General features: G+C 33.7%; 1 long non-coding RNA gene across 1 annotated transcript in view; it reads right to left on the reverse strand.

Moving 5' to 3' along the window:
- Window positions 1-935: 935 nt before the first annotated feature.
- Window positions 936-26,048, reverse strand: part of LOC140636629 (uncharacterized) — a 142,082-nt gene continuing 116,969 nt past the window's right edge. The window contains exon 3 of the long non-coding RNA XR_012033853.1: window positions 936-1,266. This is a non-coding gene — a long non-coding RNA (uncharacterized lncRNA). The remainder of the gene's footprint in view (window positions 1,267-26,048) is intronic.

Consider the following 26,048-nt stretch of genomic DNA (forward strand, 5'->3'; position numbering starts at 1 on the left):
AATAGCCATGAAAACTACTTAAATGTCATTTGATGGCTGGCTGGCTGGATGGATAAAGAAACTACACATGCAATGGAATATTATTCAGCCATTAAAAATAAGGAGATTTTTTTTAAAGAAGGAAATCTTGTTATTTGCAACTACATGAATGAAACTGGAAGCCATTACACCAAGTGAAATAAGTCACTTTTTTTTAAGTCACTTTTTTGAGAAAGTTTTTTGAGAAAGATAAATGCTAAGTGATAATACTTACATGTAAAATCAAAAATCAACCAAACAAACAATTTTATAGAAATGAGAAATGAGAAAGGTTACCAGGGACTGGGGTTAAGGAGGAAATGGGGGGATATAGGTTAAAGAGTACAATGTTTTAGTTATAAGATTAATAAGTTCTGAAGATCTAATGTTCATTATTGTGATTACAGTTAATAATCGAGTATTATATACTTGAAATTTGCTTAGGGTAGACTTTAACCATTCTCACTACAAAAAAAATTAATAAATGCATTAATTACATTGAGCTTGGTAAGTATTCTACAATGTAGAATTGTACACATATACAATGTATACATGTATCAAATAATATTGTACACTTTAAGTATATAAATTATATCTATCAACTATTCCTCAATAAAATTGGAAAATATATACATGTATTTATATAAATATATGTGTTTATAGATATATACTCATGTATATAATGCATTTATTTTATATATTTATATGTACTTATGTGTGTGCATATATTTTACATGTTATCTGTGCTCATTATATTTATATTTTGTATATACAAAAATATATATGAGATAACATATAAAATATATTCAGAAAAGCAGTGAGCTTTTTACGGGAAAGTGGATAGGCACTTCAGAAGCACTGGTTTCTCTCATGAAGCCTTTCAGATTTGTTCAAGGTAGTGGCTGTTTTGGGCTCCTTCCTAATAGTAGTCAGAAAGAACAAATGATTGAAGTCTATCCAAGGCATCCTACAGAATCACCATGTCTCTTACTTTGTTTTTGGCTCCTTTCTTTTTTCCACTCAGCAATTCTTTTGTTGGAATTTTTCATTAATATTGGCTTTGGAGTGTGGCTTCTCCCACACTCAGGGGAGAAGTTGCTATAATAACTTTTACTGAAGTTGGAGCATGTTTGTATTTGCCTTTAGTTAACAGGATCTTATGCTAGGTATCGCTGTACCAGGACCAACTGTCTTCAGTGCAACATCATCTTGATTTTACTTTTACAGACCAAGGATGCTGAGTTTTTCCTGTGAATAAAGATATACATTTAGAATATTTTTATGTCAAGGATTTTGATGTTTGATTTTTGACATATTAAAAATATTTATAAACACCTGATAAACATATCTTTAAAAAATTACTTATTTATGGTGGGGGGGAGGAGCAGAAGGAGGACAGGCAGACTGCACTGAGCACAGAGCCCAGTGTGGGGCTCCATTTCATGACCTTGAGATCATGACCTGAGCCAAAACCAAGAGTCACACACTCAATTGACTGAGCCATCAAGTGCCCCCTACATCTAATAAAAATTTTATGAAAAGGTATAAATACAGGAAAATCCTGTGTTCTTTTTACATTGAGAAACTATTTAGAAGAGTTGTGTCCTTTTACAAAACTCTCAGATAAAATATACTTCCTATTTGAATAACAAAATTTCTTAATTTGATATTTTAAAATAAAAAGTGAGTTAGAATTACAAAGGTATTTCAAATAGGTGTAACAAATTCTCCTGACTTTTAATTTGGGATGTGAGCTGTTGCATTTTTCTACTTCTTTGACTTTCAAAATCCTACTGAAATGTAAAAAAGAATATTAAAATATTTAAGATGATTAATGTCCATTGTTTAAAAAGGGGTGATTATATGTTCCCTAGAAAACAATGTTAGTGGAAAGGTAAATTAAGCCAAATTAAAATAACAGTTTAACAACACATTTAAAAAATTAATAAGAGAATATTTAATATGTAACTATGTATGCCCAAAGATATTTACACATAATTATTACTTACAACAGTTAAAAAAAATACAGGCAGAAAAAAAAAAACTCTCATCAAATTGCTCAAATAATCTATGCCTTAAATGTACATTAAATTACTTTAAAAATATAGCAAATGAAGACTATAGTAAACTATTCAGCCATTTAAGATATAAGTATATGCATTGTGTTAAATAAGCACTCAAATGCATGTGTATGCATATGTGTATATTTTTCTAAGTCCAAAATATGCTAAAATTAATTTGTTTTGGCAGTTAAAGAGACAAATTACAGAGTAGTCTTATAAGAGGTTTTAAACTTTGTAAACTTATTTTCAATGAATAAACACATATTACTTTTATTGGTAGCTAAAATAAATGAATTTCCATTTTCAAAAATATAGATACATAAGCCATTTAATGTTATTAGATATTATACATTTATCCATTTAATTTATTCATAATCTTATTACAGATCTTCCTTGCCTTTGGAGGCCAGCCCAAGGTAGGTTACAAGGATCAAGAAGTAAGACACTGACAAGGATGAATTAGAGGACTGGGGGTTAGGTGAGGTCATTGTGCACTGGAGATTTGTAGAGATTAGTTATGGTCACAAAGGGAAAGCATGGGGCTTATTGTTTTCCATAGATATTTTCTGAGAACTTATTTTATTGATTTATTCTTTAGTCCTATGTGAATTCTTTAGCCTTATCAGAAGTACTTAAAGTCAATGTTCAAACAGACTCAAGGCACTGGGTCACTCATGTGGTTGCAGGGTTCTGTTCTACCAGATAAGAGAGTATGGAAGGGCAGAGGAACTTCATCTCCTTGGTTAGTGACCCAAGAGGGCAAATTCTCCCATTAAGTCTTTGGTTTCTAGATCTTTAAGACAATCTCCCTGTGTTTCTCTGAGTATTGAAAAGCCTCTCTGATGTATGTCTTGAAATACTCCCAAGGCTCTCCAAGGCATTTTTGTAACTACATACCACATGACTTACCTCAGGGTTATACTTGTTCCTAAATTTTCTGGTAGGAAAATCAAGAGGCCAGTTCATTTTGTCATTTGAGATATTCCCTTATAGGGGGGTGAATAAAGAATACAACACTTAACAGTCTTTTGAGTACTGATTCTGCCACTTTCTTGTTCTAAACCCTTGAACAAATCTTCACTATTATGAGCCTTAAATTCTTCTATTAGATGCAGATAACAATAGTATTTACCTCATAGGAATTTTGCAAGGATTAAATAAGGTAATATATGTAGAGAACTTAGAACTATGATTGGTGTATGTAGTACATGCTTAATATTTCCTTAAGAAATATATTTTCAAATATTTTTAAATACCAAAACAATAATTATGTTTTTCAGATGTAAATAATAGACTTTCAATGAAAGTTATCTTATGCTAAATACTCTATGGGGCTCATTTATCCTAATACATATTAAGGATCAAGACCATGAAGCTGTCATTGTTTAGGGAAAGATGATACAACATTCTTCATTACATGCCTTTCTTTTTAATTGTGTAACACTATTATGCAGGTTATTGTTTGTACAGTGTATGAAAATACAGATTATTTTATGTGTAGTCAGTATGTTACTCTCAAGAAGTGTTTTAATTGTGTAAAACTGAATTTGCTAAAATATCTATAGTATATTGGACAGTACTGTCATTAGAGAAATACATCATGGAAACCACTCCTGAGAAATATAGTGGATTAATATATTATCTAGCTGAGATATTGCCATAAAGATATATTAGAAAAACACATTCAAATGAGTCACTCAGAAGCTATTACTCCAAAATGAAAATTAAATGGGCAATATTTGTTATCCTTCCTCATTCCTAATTGTGCCTGATGTTGCTGGCCACAGTTCTATACTTCCTTGGTGTTATTTGTTCTTTTCCTATTTTCATAATCTTTCTTTTCACTCACAGTTCCCTTTTCTCTCCTTGTAAATTACATTTTTTTTCTCAATGAGGACCCTTTGTAAAGTTTCATTTTACTTATACTTTCTTCCCTTTGTGAAATTACTTTGTATTCGAAACTCTATGCTATGTTTCTCTAATTAGTACTTCTTGTCTAGTTTGGGATTCCAATTTTTATACCAATTTAATACCCTATATATTAGCCCTAGCTACTATGTCACCCAGACTCATTGCACTTTAATCCAAATCCTTTACCTACTCTTAAAAATTAATTACCATATTCCCCGAGTTTCTCTATTTTTGCCAATTATACCTTCTAACCTATTCTAGTCCATGTGCTAATAATGACTCAGGGCACACTGAGCCTTAAGCCTCAAGCAGTGACCTCTCTCATGGGTATTTGCTCAGACTTTGCTCCTGTTCTTTCAATTGGCTGGCTATTGCCTCCTCTCATCTCTTTATCTTTGTTCCTTTGTCTGAGTATTGTAACTAGTGGTAGGTTGCAGGCTTATTTTATTTTGGTAAATGATATAAATAATGTGCTTGATACATAGTATGTGCTCAATAAATGTTAGATGTTATAAATTTCTTTATAGCTTTTCTCTTCATATTAACTCTCAAGTGCTTTTCACACATCTCTCCCAATGTTTTCTGCATTCTCATATTCCATGTGTTCCTTGTGTTTTGCCACACTTTCCACTCAAGCAATATTCAGTTTTGCTAGCAACTTTGCCTCAATGTGACCTGCATTGTTTGGACTAGCAAGTGACAGCTACTATTATCGTTCAGGTTTCTAAATCTTGAAAACTGGTTGGGCATTTTTAACTTCATTAAGTAAGTTACTCTATATAAGGATTTATAATTAAATATAGCATTTTTTACTGCATAAAATTCTAAGGAATTACCTTCTAAAGAAAGGACTTATCTCAAAATTATTACTGCTTTTGATGGATCTAAAAGAATTGTATATTGTAGGATAGGGTGTGAGAAACATTACTGTGAGTGCATGTGAAATCTGATAAAGAGGAACATAGACATTTCTACATCTCCTCAAGTAACAGGACCCCAGTGGCTACATCAGCTTCCTTCTACTGCCAAGTAGGCTAATTCTACACAGTGATGAGTAGAGCTAAAAAAAAAAAAAATTAATTAGATGGGGAATATAGATAAAATGCATAGATTCCTGCCCTAGGAAAGGACATTTAAGGTTAGCTACCTTAATAAATTCTTAGAAAATTCAGGCATATATATGTATTTATATTAAGTTGAAATTAATACTAACAAGAATCATACTGGTTTGCACTTTTGGAAATTATATAGGAAATTATTTGTTGAAAGAGAATATCATTTTAGGGCGTCATTATTCATACACCTGTAAAGTACCCTCCAATTACATCTGAGTTGGTTTCTGACCTGCTTTAACTAACAGAATACAGAAGAATTGAAGGCATGCCTGCTGAGTATCAAAGCCATAAAGAAGGCCTAGCAGATTTTGTTTCCGTGCTTGGGGATATACTAGCCAACCTGTGAGAAGTCTGACTGCCCCAAGGCTCCCTTCTCCATACTGTGAGGAAGACAACCTACCCAACTGGAGAGACCACATTAAGAATAACCCAAGACCCTAGACAGCAGCCTTAGCTGAGTTGTCACTTGGCAGCCTGTACTCTCTCCAGGAGTGTGAGAGAAGTAATCTAAGACGTAGATTGCCCAACCCCAGTAAAGCCACCCTAATGATATCATGAGGGACCACAGATGAGCTGTCACTGCCCAAACTACAGAGCTGTAAGCAAATAAAGGTTGTAGTTTTTACTACTTACTAAGTAGTCTTGAGGAAATTTATTATGCAGCCATAGATAAAGAAAACGTTTTTTCTTGTCTATATTATTGAGGTATTTAAATTAAGCTATGACTGCCAGAGTTAATGTGATTTCTTTTGAAATATATCTTAAAAGTACATTTGTGAAGTTTTCAAGTAGTAAAGCAAATTGTTTTTTTGTTATTACACCTTGCTGTGAGATTTATGGCTAATAACCATTCTAGAAGTATGGAGTAATTTATAGTTGTATGAGTAGGACACTGAAGTAGGAGCTTGCCTGTTTAACTATTAGTTTGATATACAGCATAATTAACTAAGTGGTGGCAATAAAATTACATAGCCATGTAATAATTCATTTTGTGTTCATATACCATGTCCAATTTTTTCTATGTTAACCTTTAACCTGTATTTTATCACTCACATTATGAATTTATACAAACAGATGCTCATTTTATTTTATTTTTTAATTACATGAGGGATCTGGCATTATTATTTATGTAACTATTTTAGTAAGCTGTAGCTTTAGAAAATTGCTGCTGAAAAAGAAAAACAAACAAAAAAAAAACATTGCTACTGAAAACACTTTACTATAAAAAAAGAGTCGTATTTCAAAATTAATGTCAAAATAAATTATTAAATTATAGCATTATTTAAACGTGAATCATAATATATATGTACATGCAATAATAGAGAAATAAAAGGAATAAGAAACAAATAACTGTTGATAATACTTATATAACCATTTGTAAAGCATGTTTGTGTAGGGTGATGTAGGAGCCATTGTCACCAGCCAGTGTTCCCTAATGACCAATCTGTCCTTTTTTGAATATGGATGTGCTGATGGATAGATGATCAGATCACATCAATTATCTACTTTCTTTAGAATTAAAAAAATAGAATTTGATATACAGAGAACATAATTTTTCTGATCTATAATATTTCATGTTTCACTCATGTCTATTTATATAATACTTACGTGGAAATATGTGTAACTGAAGCAAAAATAAATAAAGATAATTTTATTTTAAGATATATATAGATATATGAATATCTATATCTATGTTATAAAGTGTGTGACTTTTCCTTTATTCATTTAGGCCAATAGGTTAGCATTTACTAGGCTACATCTTCTTTTTATTAAAATGGTCCAATTCCTTGTGTAAAACAACTAGTTTGGGGGATTCCTGGGTGGCTCAGTGGTTGAGCATCTGCTTCAGCTCAGGGCATGATCCTGGAGTCCAGGGATCAAGTCTGTATGGGGCTCCCCCAGGGAGCCTGCTTTTCCCTCTGCCTCTCTTTATGTGTCTCTCATGAATAAAAAAAAAAAAAAAAAAAAAAAACTAGTTTGGTAATTTTTAGAAGTTTTGTTGTGACATTTAGATGAGTTCAGCCTTAGGTAAACGGATATATTTGTATACACCACTTTACTTTTCCTTCATTTTTAAAAATTTTAATTTAAGGTATATTTTCCAAACATAAATGAGGCAGAGCTAACAGAGGCTGAAAATGTTACAGTGCAGTGATGATCATGTATATTCGATTTGTGTGCTCTCACTGTATTAATGTTCTTTCATTTTCCCCAGGGTTAGAAAGCATTTACTTTATTTTATATATTTGCCTCTTCTGTTCATAATTATTTTACCTGTGGTCTTTAGTACTCTATTGGAAGAAACTGGAACTAATAATAATTTTGATTCATAGCACAAATAAATTTCTAGTGATCATAATTAAGAAACTACCCTGATTCTTACTTGACATAGCTCTATAGAGGTTTTGTTGATTGTAGCAAAAATAACTTCTTTTTCAATTTCCTTAATTTCTTGCAGTTTCTATTTAGAGAGTGATACTCTTAAAAACTGCCACTAAGGCTCTATTACGGTTCTGCTGGGGGTTTAACTTATTAGATTTGGACCTAACCTTATCAAACGAGCTTCTAACTAATGATTATACTCTAAAGACCACTTTCACACTAATTGGCTTTCCCTGTTTAATTGTTTTACAAAATTGATAATTTAGTAGAAATATAATAAGCCTTTAATATTTTAGATAATTTGGCCCCTTTGTGGTCTTTAGAGGGTTCTCACTTAATAGAAAATTGGAATGCACATTGTGAAATTTAGGTCTTGCTTTCAGCACATGATCTGTAAAGACTAGAGGACAGTATAAAGAAGATTTTGATAATGCTATGGTTTTGCCATAGATGTTGAAATGGTTATACTGAATATTATATATTTTATCTTAAATTTTGAACTGCATAATAACACTAATTGGAAAGTATTTGGCATGGGGATTTTAAATAATAATGCAAGTTTTAAAAAGGCTATTTAATAAATTCTTAATTTCCAATAGAGCAAAAAATCTATATTCCACATTTCATACATTAAGTTTGTGTCATTATTTACACAATTTTACTTTACAAAAGCAGGATTTGTTTCCTGATTTCCAGAATAATACATTCTGCTGAACCATACTAACATACCAGTTTGAAGATTCTTGAGTTACTTTAAAATACTTACAGGCGCTGTTCATTTCTGAACCGCAAATAAAGAGTTGCTCTAAATGTTTTTCCTAACATTTGCTCATGAAGTTGTAGTGTGTGATAGAAAATTACTTATTCTATTGTTTTATAATCATTTTTATGTCCTTACTTGCATTTAGGAAATGGGCTCTGTAAGGACAAAACCTGGTACTAGTTTAGCAGGAACTGCCTTGGGACTTGCTGAGAACTTCTATCCCAATGAAACACTCTGTTTTCTCTCAGTGGAGTGGAAATGGGAAATCAAAAATATATATAGTCAACAGTATAAAGTATAGTAAATATGCCTTGATTATATTTCTCTTTTGAACAAAAAACATATTTTCTTATTTAGATAGAATATAAAACAGAGAATGGCCATCCTACCATGTTTGTAGTAAATCCTACCACAAGTTTTGTCATTGCTATGTCCATGAAATAAAAGTTGTTTGTTAGAAGAGAAATGGAATAAAAAACTTAGAGTGTCAACCTTTTCTACTTTCTTTGGCTAAATTTGGGAAAATATTCTTTTATTGGGGGAAAGGTGGTTGGTTGCTGGATTGATTTTTCTAAGTTTCATGTATGCACATGAAAGATAATTTTGGATTTAATGACAAAGTGAAATAAATAGCTCTTATAACCATACTTTCATTTTAAGCATTTAATAGGAGTAAAATAATATTGAACACTAAAGAATAAAATAGTCATATTTCATAAAAACAAATCAGAGATCAAATATCTTGACAGTTTTCAAAAGGAAATTGTTGTGCTATATTATCTTAATGTCAATTTTTGTTCCTTACAGAGTTGTCCTAAAATTTAGATGCATATTTTCTTCTTTTAGACACTAATTCCATCTACACACTCTCAGTAGCAAACTTAGTCTCTAAATATTTTAAAATTGCCCCAAATTTCAGAAAACCAACATATGGAATTTCAAATAATACAACTGTAGATATGATTTAGATGTAGTTTAGAATATTGTACAGCATGATCCATAGGGTACATCCCACCAGATACACCATCTAATCTCAGAACCCAGCAAATGCCATCAATAAAGCAAGAAGTGAAGTTAATTACAGGCTTCCATTCAGGGTCCTTTTGCCACTGGTGGCCCATTATAATGAATCATTCTTCAAATTGAGAAGAGATTGACAGAAATTTTATAAACTTTTCACTCCCCATGTCTTCCCAGTGTAATAAGTGCCTGCTGTACACTGGGAAAGTGATTAAATATCAATTTCATGGAAACCTGGGAATAATGTTTAAAAGACTAATGAGACACTATTTTTACTGCTTAGGTACTGTGACTCCCCCATGAGTCAGAAGAACGCCTGTCATTCTAATTAGTCATCATTCGGCCAGGATTTTTTTTCTCTTTCTCTCTTAAAGGTCCCTAATTGGGTTATTTAAGAATTTTAAACTTAGTACATTAGTGGGAGGAATGTTCTTGTAAGATCAATATGATTGCCATGTCAAAATTCTTTTGATTTTTCACACCAGAGGTAAGAGGTAATTTTTATTTGAAAAATACCATTTGTAATAAATCCATTTCCAACTGACTTTATTGCCAACATGAAACTTACTTTATTAAAAATTAGATTTTTAAATGCCTGAAAATGGTTCTAGTATCAAAATTATGACTATTCCCTTGTATTTGATATGCATTTAAAATTATTATTCCAATTATTCTGTCTATTTGAGTAAAGGGAGCACAATACATCTCCTATAATAATATCTGAACTAGAACCAGTTCCTACAAAAGTAAAAGCAGATAATTTCTTTCTCAAAAATTAAAATGAATTGACTACTTGTAATAGATGAAGTGTTCTAGTTTCAGGAGAATTTGAAAACTTTTTAAAAGCTATATCATTATCTTTCTAAAACAGTCAGAGACTAGAGTAATCTTTTCATGGCCAATGAATGGGTTGGTACTCACCCAGATGCTCAGAGAGACATAAAGAGCTTTACTCATATATACCTTCAAAACAATTTTCAAATTTATATGGTATAATAAATATACACTAGAGTTATTTAACCTCAGAGGTAGAAGAGACCTAAGACATAATTTACTTTATTCTCCCATCCAGAGCTTTAACCCACTCTGGTGGCCTTTGCAAAGTTAGAAATATACTTCCCCTTACCTCCAGGTTTTTAATGGTTTTGTTTTGTTTTTTGTTTGTTTTTGTTTTAAATCTAGTAGGGACTAGGGCCCCTGGTGACTCAGTTAAGCATCCCACATTTGATTTTGGTTCAGGTCATGATCTCAGGGTCATGAGATCCCAGCCAGCCTCAGGCTCCATGCTCATCACAAACTCTGCTTGAGATTTTCCCTCCCCAACCCGCTCCTGTGTGCATTCTTTTTCTAAAATAAATACGTAATCCTTTAAAAAAAAAAACACTTAAGTAGGGACTGACATTTATCTTTACTAAAGTTCTTGTTAGATATGACCCACCGATCCAACTTGTAAAAATGGCTTTTTGCATATAGTTATGCTACCTGAATATCAGGTATTCCTTCCAGCTTTGTGCCAACTTTGAACACTGCCTTGGTAATGTCCTAAATAAAAACTTCGAAGAGATAGTGTTATGATTTCTGTTCAAAATGATGTTGATGTGTGCATAAACCTGAATTTTCAATCAATTACTAATCTACTTAAGAGTATTTTCTTGCAATTCACATTCTCTGTTTTTTCTGCAAGGTTTTTTTTTTTTTTTTTTTTTTTTTATGAGAGGCTTTGGAAAATGTTTTACAAAAAAAAAAAAATCTAGAAATGCCTGTGAATGGCCTCTCACAGTCTAATAACTCTATTAAAAGGCAAATGTCATCTGACATCAGTGATTTCTTCTAAAACTTTTTTTTTTTTTTTAATTGGGACATTTCTGTTTCCAACATTCTGGCTTCTTTCCCATTTTTCATGTATAGTCAACATAGGCATAGGTCAACAAAATTATCTGTAATTTTCTCTGTACTCTCTTATATGAATCACTCAGGCAAACAGGCATGAGTTCATTCATAGGAGCTAAATTCTCTTGCAATCACCTCAGTGCTAACAATTACCTTAACATTACTTCTTTTCAAAGTTAAATGTATATTCTAAAAATACACACCCAGAGAATAACTGAATTAAGCTTTCCTTTTTAAACAATATAAAACTAAATACTCATTAGAGGAAGTATAATAAAGAAAATTTAAAGAAATAAACAAGTAAAACTGAACTTAGAGAATGCAGGGCCACACATTGATACCTACTTAAAATTTCTAGGTTTTTGGAGCTGTAATTTTTCAGATAAAGATATCAATAATCAGTCTATTAAAAATACATAAGAATGATAGGAAAAAAACTAGCTCAGCTTTGAAAAATAACAAAATTAAATTTACATTTTTTACATACACATGTATATAAAATGCTCTATCTATCTATCTGTCTATCCTAGACATGTGAATAAACTGGATCATATATTAGGTATCTCATCAACAGTGCTTTGAGTTATACCAATTCTGTTATAAAACACCCTAGTGAAGACATTACCTTAAACTTGATAATACATTTTGGACTTTTCCCTCTTGGTTACTGCTAATTACTGAGATATTATTCTCTGAATTGGGTCATTTGGGAAAATGTGTGCAAAACACACACATTTTTACCAATTCATGTGATTTGGTACAGCTGCTATGTTTTCTTAAATTTACTTCATAAGAATCATTAATTTAAATAAGATGTCCCGTAACATGATTTATTTTTTTTTTACTACATCTTTTTGTTTATTTTCATATCATCCATGGGCTGGAATAATCTACTAAATTATGCTGAATGTTGAGATGTAGGACAGATTTTGCCAACAAAATTGCTTCTTCCCTTGAGCAATCAGATATTAAAATTGTATAAAAACTATGATAAATGTTTCACACATTTAAAATAGTCAGAACTATTGAAAGACTTCTCCATTCTCTGAGTCTGAGAAACTAACATGCACCACGTTCCTGGCAGACTTATTTCCTGGCATTGTATTGATTTTGATCCCTAAGTATGTGATCATCATTATTTGAAAATTTTTAAAAACTAATTTCCAGCACTTAGTTTTAGCAAAGTACCATGTTCTTTGTCTCAGTTAAATTCAAAACAATTATATGAAACACATTTTCAAAAATAATATGGCCTAAGTGTGATTATGGCCCTTGGAAAAAATGTTCTTGTTATCTTTCCTGTACCTATAATTTTAACCATCTTTTTCTTACAAAGTGAAACCAATGTTATAATTTTTTTCAGGATATTCAGGTTTTTATAGATTTTCCTCACATATATATTCAATTATTTGAATCAAATTTGCTTAATCAGGTACTGCCTAAGGGAGTAATTGCATTCTTGCATAACTCTTCTGAATTTGTATCACTGGTAAATTAGAGAGTTTAATACGGGGGCTATATTTCAGTAGTTAAAAACTTACTTTTATTTTCAATTTGTAAATAATGTATAGTGACTTGATGGCTTTTCATGATCATTATAGTGCTTGTTTGGAGATTTTCAATAGAATATATGAATTTTTAATGCAGCATTTACAGATATAAGGTCATCAGTTAGGAAAAAGTCAGGAAGAATTTAGTAAATGACCAGATATAAAGTAATGGATGAGGAGGCATATTTAAATGGAAGATCAGTTTCACAAAGCAGTCTATTCTGCATGTCCTATAAGGTTATGTTAATTGGTTTCCTCACTTCGCAATTTCAGTGGTGTAGAGAAACAATTCAGACAAAATGGCCAAGGAAATGAAAATTCTTACAGGGGTAGATGCTTTTGCATATGTGAATTTTTTCCCCCTCTATTTACCCTTATCTTTAGCTGTTTATTCATTTCAAGGACAAAATCACTTGATTTTCCAAATAGGTCACCTACACTTTGTGAAAATTTCTAACAACTGATTAATGGAGAAACAACATGGTGCATATTTGGATGGTGGCTGAGTGTTGATTTCCTGCCTGCTCAGTGCTCTGATTCCACATCTCCTTTTGTCTGCATACTATTGGAAAACACAATCAAGATGTTCTAATCGCCTTAGCATTCTTAGGCTTACTAGCAAGTGCACAATATATTATGAACAGATGTTCAGCTTAGCGGGAAGTCTCACTAAAGACCTGATATCCTGATCTTTTCCAGAAAATGTATAGCATCTGGCATGTTTGAAATAGAACTGCTCTCATTTATTCATCCATGGAATGATACTCCTGTGTGTTTAGTTACTATGACTCACTTTTCTGGGGATGACTTAACTCAATTTTTCTCATGAGAAATAGCTTAGAAGAATTGTCAGGGAAAATACATGAAATTAGAAAATGGCATCATATGTTAAGACCATAGCTGGCAGCAGTATTCCCTCTATTTTGATTTTGGGTTGATCACTAGCATTTTCAGAATACTGTATTTCAGGCCCGTTTCACATATAGGCTATGGAACAAGGTGAATTTCAAAGAATTGATCATTTTACTCATGTTCTCATCTTTCCTAAATATTCATTCCTTTGTGAAGCACATTAAAATTTGCTTCATCTTTTTAAAATGTCATTCAGGAACATATTCATAGAACTGTTGTTTTATCACTTTGATTTTCTTAAACCAGCTTCAAGTATTTTAAAGTTGTTGAGACTCAGCTGCAACAGCCTGCATCTACTATTACATTTTCATTACATTGCCCTGGAATTCAGTTGTGTGTAATTAGTAAATTGTTTTATAGAACACATCAGACAATATTAGATAATGACTAAACAATCATCATTAAATTTTCTACTTTTAAATTGAGAAGCAGCATCCCTAGGAATTGAAAAAAAGTAAAAATAGGGGTGTCTTAAAAGTTATCCCTAATACATTTCCAAACCTCTTAAAATATCTCGGACATACAAATTACTTTTTTTTCAGATGTTCCACATATTCAATTTGTGGAAAAAAATAAATGTAGATGAGAAAGAGAAGGAGAAAGAGAAAGAGAGAGAGAGAGAGAGAGAGAGAGAGAGAGAGTCATAGTCTCACAGTTACTGTGACAAGAGACAAGACCTGGGAGTGAATCAGGAAAACTGACTGAAGACATCAGTATGTGATTGATTCTTTTGTCAAAAACACAAAAGCAAATAATAATATGGTGGAAACCCAAGAAAAACAGAAATTAAAAAACAGACTAAAAGAAAAGAGACAAGGAAAAAAATATTGACATGTAATGTGAATTAACTGAAGTAAAAAGGGACTTTGGAGGTATCAAAGTTGATCAAATAAAATACCCAAGCCATCATTTCAAAGTTCAATTTTTCCTGTAAGACACCAAACACTAAATTACACATGTTTATCCACTATGTTTATTTTATTGTCTACCTCCTAAGCAGAACTAGTAGATAGAGCTAGCTATGGAATATAATGCATTCTAAAATATATGTTTAGGATTAGATATAATTGTGAGTGAAAGAAACTCTGGCTTAATCAAGATTAAAATTTATTTCCTTCTTACATATAGGTTCACATCAGCATCTTAAGGACTGGTATGGCCTGCATTATTATCAGGTGTATCTTATTACCCATCTATTTCTTTCTCATACTCAAAATTTAGATTTTAAATGACTTTTCAGTTCCAGTCAACATGTCTATAATTGCAACTAGCAAGAAGGAGGGAAATGGAAGGAATTTGGTATATTTATCCCTTCTAGAAACGTTTTCTAGAAGTTGCATATGCCATTTGTTTTGACAAACCATTGGCAAAAATTTACATGTCCCTTAGTTGCAACGCAGATTGTACATCATAGTATTTTTCTCAAGGTAGCTATATGCCCTGATAGGCATGAGGAGTTGTAGTACCATAGAAGATGAGACTAAACCTTGGGAAACAAATAGCAGCATCTATCACAGGTGTATTTTAAAAATATCTGTTAATTATGAGTAAAGAGACATTAGGAGGAAAAAAGGCATAAGCTTTGAAGTGCAATTGGAGTTAATCACATATGGTTTGAAATTTCTGAAAATAAGATTATTAAGGATTATCATATTGATTTTTCCATAAGTACAGAACTTAGAATGTAAAAATTGCATCTTTTTAAAAATTCTGAAGCATTGAAAATTGTCAATGAAAGCCATACTCTGTTTATGACTCATTTGGAACACTTTTATAAAACTGGTCTTAGGAAGGAGATTAGAAATTGTCACATCTCTGTCCCAATCTTAATTGGAATTTTCAAATATTTTTATGAGCAAATGCAATCAAATAAGCCATGATTTTTCCCAACTACAATTTTGTCACTTTAAATACAGACACAACATTAGAAAGCTACTATAGTCCATCAAAAAGAATGAATAAACCATGAAGCTGAAATATAATTTTGTGCTCTTTTCAGAAAACTCATTTCTGAATGCAATCTAGACCCTGAATAGTTTTACAATGCCAGTGAGATTGGTCTATTTATGATACTTACCATATTCAAACTTAGCATTTTTTCAGGAATTGTCTTCCTAATTTTTAAAGGAGTAAGTTTAGTTTGACTACTCTTACATGTAGTATTCCATCAGATAAAATCTTGAGTTTTGCAAATACCAATGATTTTAAGAGTAGCCATTCTCAATGGTGAAGACAAAAGGGCCTGCCCCAGAACCACCTGAAGAGTGTATTTAAACTTCATTTTTCCTTTCCTGTCCAGATTCTGATATACCTCCCACCAATGGGTATGTGTGTGTGTATGTGTGTGTTGGGGGAGTAGTGAAGAGTGATTTAAATTTTCCTTATTCAATAACATTCACCCGCTTAAAAATATGATTTGTCTTGTTCTGCTCAATTTTCACTTGATTTATTTAGTTAAGAATGATTTAATATAAATTTATTGTGAGTCATTTTCTCATTCATAATTAACACTAGTATGTACAAAAATGCACATCTCTCTCCTTTCTTCCTATCTATCATCATCATTATCATTATTCATGCCTCTTTCTCTTTTTTTAAAGATTTTATTTATTTATTCATGAGAAACACATAGGTAGAGGAAGAAGCAGGCTCCCTGCGGGGAACTCGTTGTAGGACTCAATCCCAGGACCCTGGGGATCACAACTTGAGCCAAAGGCAGATGCTCAACCACTGAGCCACCCAGGCATTCTATGCATGCCTCTTTCTATCATTCTGTCCCAAACTAGTTATCACTTGAAACACCTCCTCTAATTCCTTTCCAGATCTCCTGTCTGTATTTATCCCAAACCAACCTCACTCGTATACAACTCCACTCTTACATTGAGAATATCATTATTTTAGGCAGTCAGTGAATTCCTTATCATGCCCTTACTCTTTATTCTCTCAGATATTCTAGTCTAGAAGACCAATGTCACTGTCATCCTTCATCTACCCGCTTTTTTGAAGGTTTCCATACTTGGGTATATGGTTCTATGACCTAATCCTTGACCTAATCCTTCATCTACCCACTTTTTTGACCTAATCCTAATCCTTCATCTACCCGCTTTTTTGAAGGTTTCCATACTTGGGTATATGGTTCTATGTGCTTTTGGTTTTAGGTCATTTTCCTATCTATAATTCACAGGAAGAGGTTGAGATGAGCTTCAAAGAATGTAGCAGAATGAAGCCAAAATCACTAGTGGGCAGATGGCAAGAGTCAGGACAGATGGAAAACTGAAACCAAATTCTCAGAGAAAGAACATAGCATTTGATTAATTTAAGAAAAAAATTAAAGGAGGGAAGGGTTATCATTTATTTCTCACTCTCATTTTTTCTCACACAAACTGTAACTTAAAGTTTAAGAAACCTGCTATGAAAGACAAAACAAAAATCCATGTATCTGCCAACAAAAATTAAAATAGTAATGTTTTCTTGTATCTGTCTCACATTTTTTTCTTCTTAAAAATATTGTTGAGTTAAAGACCACTGTTTTGATCCCGTCTCATGCCTCTCCCTCCCTTGAGGCAATCACAATCTAGATTTTGTTAGTTATATATTCAGGGAAATTTATGCTCTTATGTATTGATTAAATATAACATATTATTTTTTATATTTGTATATCTTTTCATCTTTTTGTATTAACTCTTTTAAAAGTTAAGAATTGTCATTTGCTAGGAAGTTTCTGGAATTGTCTGGAAATAACGTCAATGAAAAATTATCATCTTTTGGAACATTTTAAAATAAAATAAAATACTTAAAATGTGAAGAAGAGCATAAATTAGTGATGAATACTGTATTGGAAGTAAAGGCAGTGCAATGTGGCACAGAACAGATCTGTATCATTTAGAAGGGCAAGGAGACCATGCAAGGCAAATGATTCTGTCAGGAGAACTCTGATGTTGGAGAATCTCCAGCATTGATAGGTTGAATGAAAAGACCAGACACCCTTTTCTAGCAGGCAGTCTGTCCCTATGATCCTACTTTGTTCTATTCTGCGAACCTGAACTGAGGTTCCGACCCTAATCTCGATCTTTAAACAGAATTCCATTTGTTCTATTAATACATTTACTAGATATTCATTGTTTTATCTTAGAGACAATTTTTGAAGCCTGGATCCCATATCCTATATCTTGATGTTGTTCACTGATTGTTGCAACTCTACTGACAGTTCTCCATCTCTTTGTTTCCAACAGCACCTAATAACTCAACCCAGATCCCCGATTGTCTCCCTGTTGGATTGTTTGACATCCCTGATCCTGCCACTCTGATTAACCCTGCCACTGGGCTGAGCTCCGCAAAAAGGGTCTCGCCCCCTCCCATTGACATTGTGCTAGTGATGCAGAAATAATGGATAATGTTTTAAATGCTGCTGACAAGGCAAAGGACATTGATAATGAGAGTAGAGAAGTTAACTTTCTGAAGAGCAAGAAAATTGCTTGGAAGAAGGCTGATTCAGCCTTTGATTCACTAATTAATTTTTGAAAAAGACAGAAGTGTCACAGAGCCCGGGAGGTCATGGAGCTGAACATTCTTCATTTTAGTTCAATAAGAAAGAGGTAAATGGAAACAAATACTTGATATCAGAGACTTTCTCAGCAAAGCAAACTCTGCCTGTCTCCTGTAGCTAGTACATAGTCAAAAGTTCAATGTTACAATAACTAGGACCACAGAACAAAAATTGATATTTATTATGATGCCCCTTGTCCAAGGTGTGTTTTTACTAAGGTAGACAAGTTGATACAATATTTTTAGATTATATTTTTCCTCTCAAGTAAAGTTTTTACATCAACAATGGATAAATATTCAATCACTTAAGTTTTCTCTTATTATCCATTTAGAAATCTCAAGGCTAATTAGAAATGTTTACCAATATTTAGGTCACAGAACATTTTAATGTACACTTTCTAAAATGAGCCTATTGAATAAATAGTGGATATTTGCTTAAATTACATATGTGTGAGTTATTGCCATGATTATCAGAAATTCATAATGTATGCATTTTATTTGCATGTATAGAACCAAATTTCTATCTAAAAATTATTCTGAAATTTAAGTAACATAGTCTAACACTTTCTTTTCACATTTTAATTTTAGATTAAACAATATATTTACCAGATTATGTTCCAAAATAATTATACTTTACAATTTTCAGTTAAATGATTTAGGTATTCTTCTCTCTGTCATCAAAAGTTTTAGTCAGAATTTTATCTTCATACCTTGATTAATGAAGTCTATTCTCCTCATTTATTATAAATGGCATGTTATTATTTGTCAATAAAAATTTTGAATTGAATTTAATGGAGGTCATTTTCAACCTGATTTTAGAATAGTAAGTAAAATGTCATTAAAAATACAGAATGAAGTTTTGTCACAGTTAATGGAGTCCGTTAGACTGTTTGGAGGAAAAGAATGCAAAATAAAATGAGCACATTTTAATGGTCATTGTATTGGAAAACCTTGGTATTCATAAGTACAAAAAACTGCAGTTCTATTATTGTCCTTGTTGAAGACATTCCTGGTTTTGAAAAATGGTAAAGCCATATCATTGATTATAGCCAGAAAAAAGGCTTATTAAAGTTTCATAAGAAATATTATGGAATCTATGTATCTATGGAAGTTTTTTTTTTTTAAATCCATATTCACAAGGACTAAAACAAAAACAAGTAATTAAAAACGGCATTCCTTATTCCTATCACCACCACATAGGAGAAAGTGCTAGGGGCAAGGCATTGACCCAAGATTTCTGATGGAGAGTGTTTGATAGGACCTTGGTGGCCTCACATTAGAGACTCCAAACTGACTTATAGGTAAACTGAAGACAAAAAACTTCTTCAGGGCATTTCAGAGAAGATAAAAACTCTTAGACATCAGTTAGTGATTGCTTGAAAGTTTGGTCTTCCAGCAATTTCAGATAGGGATCGGGAATCTGGTAAAATTAGTAAGGGGTAAGGAGGAATAGATATCTGCATGTAACTAATAGGTCACTATGGGAATCAGAAGAAAACCAGTAAAAACCTGGAAGAAGACAAATTCAAATTGTGCCTGCGTAGATGAGATTCCAACATTCAATGGAGTGCATTGAACAATGATTATTCTAGACCTTTACTAATTTTTATGCTTATATTATCTGATCAATTGCTCATTGCATTTCTATGAGGATGTTCTTTTTATCCCTACCTTATAAATCAGGAAACTGAGAGTTTGAAATTGTAAATAACAAACCGAAGGATCTCATTGATAATTCTTAGCCCAGACAAGTAATCTCTATTCCTTTTCTACTATCAAGCTTCTGTTTTTAATTCCATACACTAAAGCAATTCAGCATGCCACACTGCCTCCTCATCTTAAAGTTTTTGTCCTTAGTGAAGAAACATTATGTGTATTTTGTTGAATATAACTATGCCTAAGTTAATTGTATTATAAAGTATAAATAATTCTTATTGCATAATGTAAGTTCAATCATTTTCAATTATTTTTTTCTTGTCTTCATAAAGTCTCAAATTAGAGCACCTTCTAAGTATTACTATGTATGGAATATCTTGCCTGAGTCTACTTAATATAGAAGTCAAGATTCTGATTCCAGGATAAGTGGACTTGGAAAGATGCAATTAGAATAAAATGTTACATGAATAAGGACTACTGTTTAACCTAAATTAAGTTAATGAAACTTAATTTAGTCACACTTTTTATAGACTGTTTTCCTGAAGGTCATCTACTCTCTTATAAAATCAATGTTAAAATGAAGCATATAGACAAGTCTAGAAAAGGCTTGTAATACTATTTACCAAAGAGATTAGGAGTATAAAAAACTGTATTTTGAATAGATAACAAAAGTATATATAATTGATATGCATCCAGGACACCTCCCAAAATTGGATGGCATGGGGAAAAAGAATAAATGATTAATTTACCAGTATCCAAAGGCCACCTCTGATGATTAAAGTACGAGATGATTGGTGAAAAGAAAAAGAAAAATGAGATTCAGGATTGCAGGAAATTTTTTTCCTTGGATTAACTTTGAAAATGAGGGATATCTCTATTAGAACTAATCAAATCACATTTAAAGACTTGTGTTTCACTAGAGGAATATTTATGTAAGAGATTTGTTTTTTATTTAATACTTGCAAGCTTTAACATTCCTTTTATAGATATGATTTTTTATGTGTAAAATACATTTATGCATAAAATTTATATTCATTATTCACTAAACATTTCAGATTTATAAATGCATTTATAATAATTGCATTTGCTTTTATAATGTCCTTATGCAATATGTAGGAGATAAACTAATCAACAGTGTTGCCCTGCTCTGGTCACCACTGCAATCTCTTCTGCCAATATGTTAGTATTCTGATGACCTTGCTACTATTTACACTCTGACCACTCCAAACCATAATTACTAACATATTTACTAGGGTTAAGTTGGAGGCATTGATATAGTAAATACTGGATTTTAAACTGATTTTTTCTTACAGAAATAGGCAGGAATTCCATTCCTTTAAGTTAAAATGTTTTTAAGTATTTATTTAATTATAGCAATTAAGGTAAGCTAATGTTACTAGGTAAGTCAGTAAACACAGTCACATAAATCCAAAGTTGTTCTAGTATTTTCTAAAGTCTGGCTATAACTATTAATCTGTGATAATGGCTAAAATTTAGCACATGCTGCCCTATTGACTAATGGTTTGTCTCATGAACTCACAGCCGACTTGAGAAGTAGTTTCAGTAATTGCCATTCCCACTTTACAGATGGGGAAGCTAGCATTCAGACATGTAAAAATCATCTATTTGGGATCCCTGGGTGGCGCAGCGGTTTAGCGCCTGCCTTTGGCCCAGGGCGCGATCCTGGAGACCCGGGATCGAATCCCACGTCAGGCTCCCGGTGCATGGAGCCTGCTTCTCCCTCTGCCTGTGTCTCTGCCTGTGTCTCTGCCTCTCTCTCTCTGTGTGGCTATCATAAATAAATAAAAATTTTTTAAAAAATCATCTATTTTATTGATACAGCTAAAAGGTAGGGGGACCAGGATTAAAGTCTTGGCTGACTTTGGCCTCCTGATTTCTGTGCAGGCAACATCTACACCACACCATCATGAAAGCCTAGCATCAGCAGGTGATAGAACAAAGGGTGAAGGTGGGGGAGCAGTTTCACAATATGTACTTTGTTTTCAATAACAACTTGTTTTAAAATGTTTCCTGATTTTCATAAATATATAATCATAAGCATCGTCATATGGTGGTTAGGAGTTCAGATCTAGCAGTAGACTCTCTGAATTCCAATCCTGGCTTGACAAGTCACCTTCTTAACTATGTTAATTCATATCTCTGTGTCTCAGTTTCCTCCTCTGTAAGAGTACTTATCTCGAGGGTTGTTATAAGGATTAAGTGAACAACTCACATCAAGTACTTAGTCAGTCCTTGGTACAGGGTAAGTTAGTCCCAAGGCTATTATTATCACAAGTCATATTGTAACATTAAACTGGCACTGATACAAAATGGCCAGAATATACTGTTACATGGTCATTGCTGCAGTAGACCTAACAGGTTTGTATCTATATGTCTATACCCATATCTATCTATATGTAACTTTCTATACAGAAGTAGAAGTCTTAAAGAAATTGGATTATTTTTTTAAAAATCTGTAGTCACAGATCCTTGTACACAGAGTGGACATACAATATTTTTCTAAGAAGGTTCAAAGGAAGAAATTTGAAGGTAGAATCACAGGAATTTAAGCCTGATACTTATACTTTCTAGAATCAATGAATATTTGAATGGGAAGGACATGCAGCAAAATGACAAATATAATGACAAAATTCAATGTATAGAAATTTCAGATAAACTTTTTTTAAAAATATGCACTTATATTGAATGTAGGTTGTGATCGTTGTTCAGAGCTGTTGCATAATAATCTGAATCTATTCCTATCTCTTTTAAATGGCATTTTTATTTTAAACGGAGTTTGTGAATAAGCATGCTTTGCCTATGTGGCCTCTGTCTATTATCTATCAAATTGAGGGGTGTGAAGTGCACAATAACAAAGTAAAAATAATTATTTGCAGGCTTGCTTCTTTCCAGAATATAAACATTCACAGCTATTCATGCTTACTTCCTTTTCATAAAGGATCATTGCACATTTATAAAAATGTTCTGATCATGTTTCTATTTAGAACAAAACCAGAGAATAAAGCTTTATGTAGTAGAAAGCAGTTCCTGGTGGCAATAATCTAGATCTATTTTCCCCCTGACATGAAACATCAAAACACTCTTGGATTAGATTTAAATCTCTAGGCTTTACTGATGATGAGCCTATTTTCCTCTTGATAATTGACAAAACTCCTAAAAGGATCAGAATTCAGGAGTGGAATCTTTAACTAGTCACAAGGTACAATTGTTGAATAAAGAGCATGTTCCATGTTCAAACTTCTTTATCAAAACCAGCATATCTGACTTATTGTAATAATCACAAATTTTCCCTTACTGTCTTGGTATATACTTGGGTTTTTTTATACTATATAACTGAATAGTTCTATTTTTCAAAGAAGCTTCTGGCTATTTACATATTATTTAATTGCATGCAATACTTATTTTCTCTTCATATTTTACAGGTCATTCAGATCATTCTCTGAGCTTATCTTAAAGGTTTAAGTAAGAAAAATCAACACATGATTGATTAAGTTATAAAATAATGGGGTGCTTAAAATATAGTCCAAAAGTCTGAGTCTAACCTCTTCATCAAAATTTAATTTGAAAGTCTGAGTTAAGGAAAAAAATCTCAGAGGCTTCCATATATCTTTCTTTATGTCTAGGGGGAATTGGAGCTGCTTTCCTTCACCTGGTGCTTCACAGTTTCATACTGCATCCATACACACTGTCCTCATATAAATCCTTCTGCTGAGATAGTATGACTAAGGACCAGCTGGGCTATACCTGGTCTGTAGGCAAAATGGACTGGGTTGGCAGAATGATGTCACTGAAGTCCAGTGGGCAGCTAGCTGTCCTATTCAGGGGTGGTCTTGCTCAGGCCCCTGAATATAAAATGATTCTAGGCTGCAGCTCTTCCTTCAAAGAAAAGATGCAGGTGCTTCGGGTCATTAGGAAACCAAGGTAGGGTCTGAAAGTAAAGTAGGAATCAAGCTTCATTCCAAAGGCTTAGTTCCTCCTTGGAGCAAGAACACACTACAAGCATTCAGACTGAGGCTTCTCTGAGATCCACTTCCATGTGCATGTCTTAGGTCGCTCATAGCTCTAAACTGACCATGTCAGTGTCCATCATGTCAGAAGTCCAAGCTTGTCCTCTGTCCTCTGACCCAACATGCTTTTCAACATTAACCTTGGCATGAGAAAAACTGGTTTCTTTTCACTACCTTAGCACTCTGCTGTTTCCAGCTTCTTGTCCTCGCTTCCACGTCTTCACTTTGGCTAGAATTCCATTCCCTAGGCCCTAATGCTCTTCACAGTGTCAAACCCACATCTAGAGAAACCTTATGTGCCCTTACAAGAAGTAATATTCCTCTGTCCTGAATAAATACAGCTCAGTGGATATTTATACACATAATTACAATACCCTATTTAAAAGCAAACTAAATCTTGAAAATGTTATTTATGCATCCACAGAATGTAGTGAATGCAGTATGTATGTAAAAAAGAGAGCCTTTACTATCAGAGTTAAGATACCAGAGTAGTAGGGCAACTCTATGCTTGTCTTGTCCCTTGAAAACAGCTGATAAATATCAAATCATTTTGAACACCCAAGAAATAGATCTGAGGACTGAGAGAACAAACTAAACGATGAGAGGGAGAAAAAAAGGCCACATTGTAGAAGGTAGGAAGTGCAGAGATGTGATTTTGGGGGGAAAGAATCAGGGGTGCTGCAGAGAGGAGAGAGCCCTGATCACAGAGGAGAGCAAGAGAGAGAGAGAAGGAGGAAGAGAGAGAAAGTGAGCAGCATGCAGGGGATTGCACAAGAAAAAGACTTTCCCAAAATCATTGACTGGGAAAATGAGAGGGGCTAATTATCACAAGGTTTTATAAGCAGCAGAGCTCAAAGTCTGAAGTATTAGGAGTCCTCAGCATCACCAGAGTGGAGCCTGGCAGGCATAGTGGTGCTCCTTGGAGAAGGCAGGCAGAGGCCTGAGGGTGGACATGCGATCTGAGGATCCCTGGGGTTTCACTCGAAGAGACAGTTTCTCTTTTTGGAGTGCATTTGGGAGAGGTAGCACTGCCTCTCAGAGGACAAAAATGCCAGCAGCTGCCATTGAGCTGTCTCATTTATTAGCATAGGAGCAGAGACACCTGCTGAAAGCAGCTAACCTAGACACTGGCTTTTTGTTGTGCTTTGCCATAGACTCCAATCCCCTGCTTGTTCTTGGGACTTCCCTTCTGGGACAAACTGGCACCAGCCATAGTATGGTGAGACTATCCCCAGAGGATCAGTGTAGGTCCATGCCAGGCTGCATGCCTAAAATTTGGAGTTTTGAAACCCAGTCAGACTTCCTGAGATTAAACACAGGACCACTGCACTGTCAGGTGGGCAGATGGTTAAGACACAGACAGGGTGAAGGCAGGAATCTGAGGGACATACAGCACATGAGGGAAGATTGTTCACTCCGTTGTAAAGGCTTGCTGAATACCGGTGGGTAAAAACTCCCCTCTACAGGGACAAGAGGGCAGGTTGTTGCTATTTTCCCCCCTCTGCTCATCAGCACAGCTGGACTTTAGAGAGCAGCACAGTGCCCACAGCAGAGGCTTGAGCCACTTACACCAAGCCCCACCCCCTGCACTGTGCAGGTGCTTTTTTCCTAGGACAAGTGTGCCTGAGACTCAGGGCAGCAGCAGGCCCCTCTCCCAGAAGACCAGCACAAACCCACACCTGCACCAAGTCTACTGACCATAGAGTGCTACAAAGCTTCAGCTCTAGTGGAGATAAGATCTAGTATCTTTGAACAAGCAGACCAAAATACACCTAGTTAAAACTCACTACACAGTGGACAAGGTCAAAACTCCACTGTAGGCAAGGAGAAACTCTGAAGAGGACTGACCTAGGGAAAGAGTAGCCAAAAACACAACAGCAGAGTGAGCACAGCATACACTGGAAACATTTCCTGAAGTGTAGGCCCTGGACAGTATTTGACCTCTTCTTCTACCTCTTCCACTGCCATTACTATCAGGAGCAGGAAATATAACAGGATTTCCTTACATACAGAAGACAGAGGCCTAGACAAAATGCCAAGGTGGAGGAATTTCATTCAAAAAGAAAGAACAAAGACAGGTCATGGCCAGGGATCTAATTGGAACAGATATAAGTAAAATGCCTGGGCTAGAATTTAAAACAAGTGTAAGGACACTAGCTGGGCTCGAAAAATGCATAGAGGACATCAGAGAGTCC

This window comes from Canis lupus, chromosome 7 (genome assembly GCF_048164855.1).
Source record: "Canis lupus baileyi chromosome 7, mCanLup2.hap1, whole genome shotgun sequence".
Classification (NCBI taxonomy): domain Eukaryota; kingdom Metazoa; phylum Chordata; class Mammalia; order Carnivora; family Canidae; genus Canis; species Canis lupus.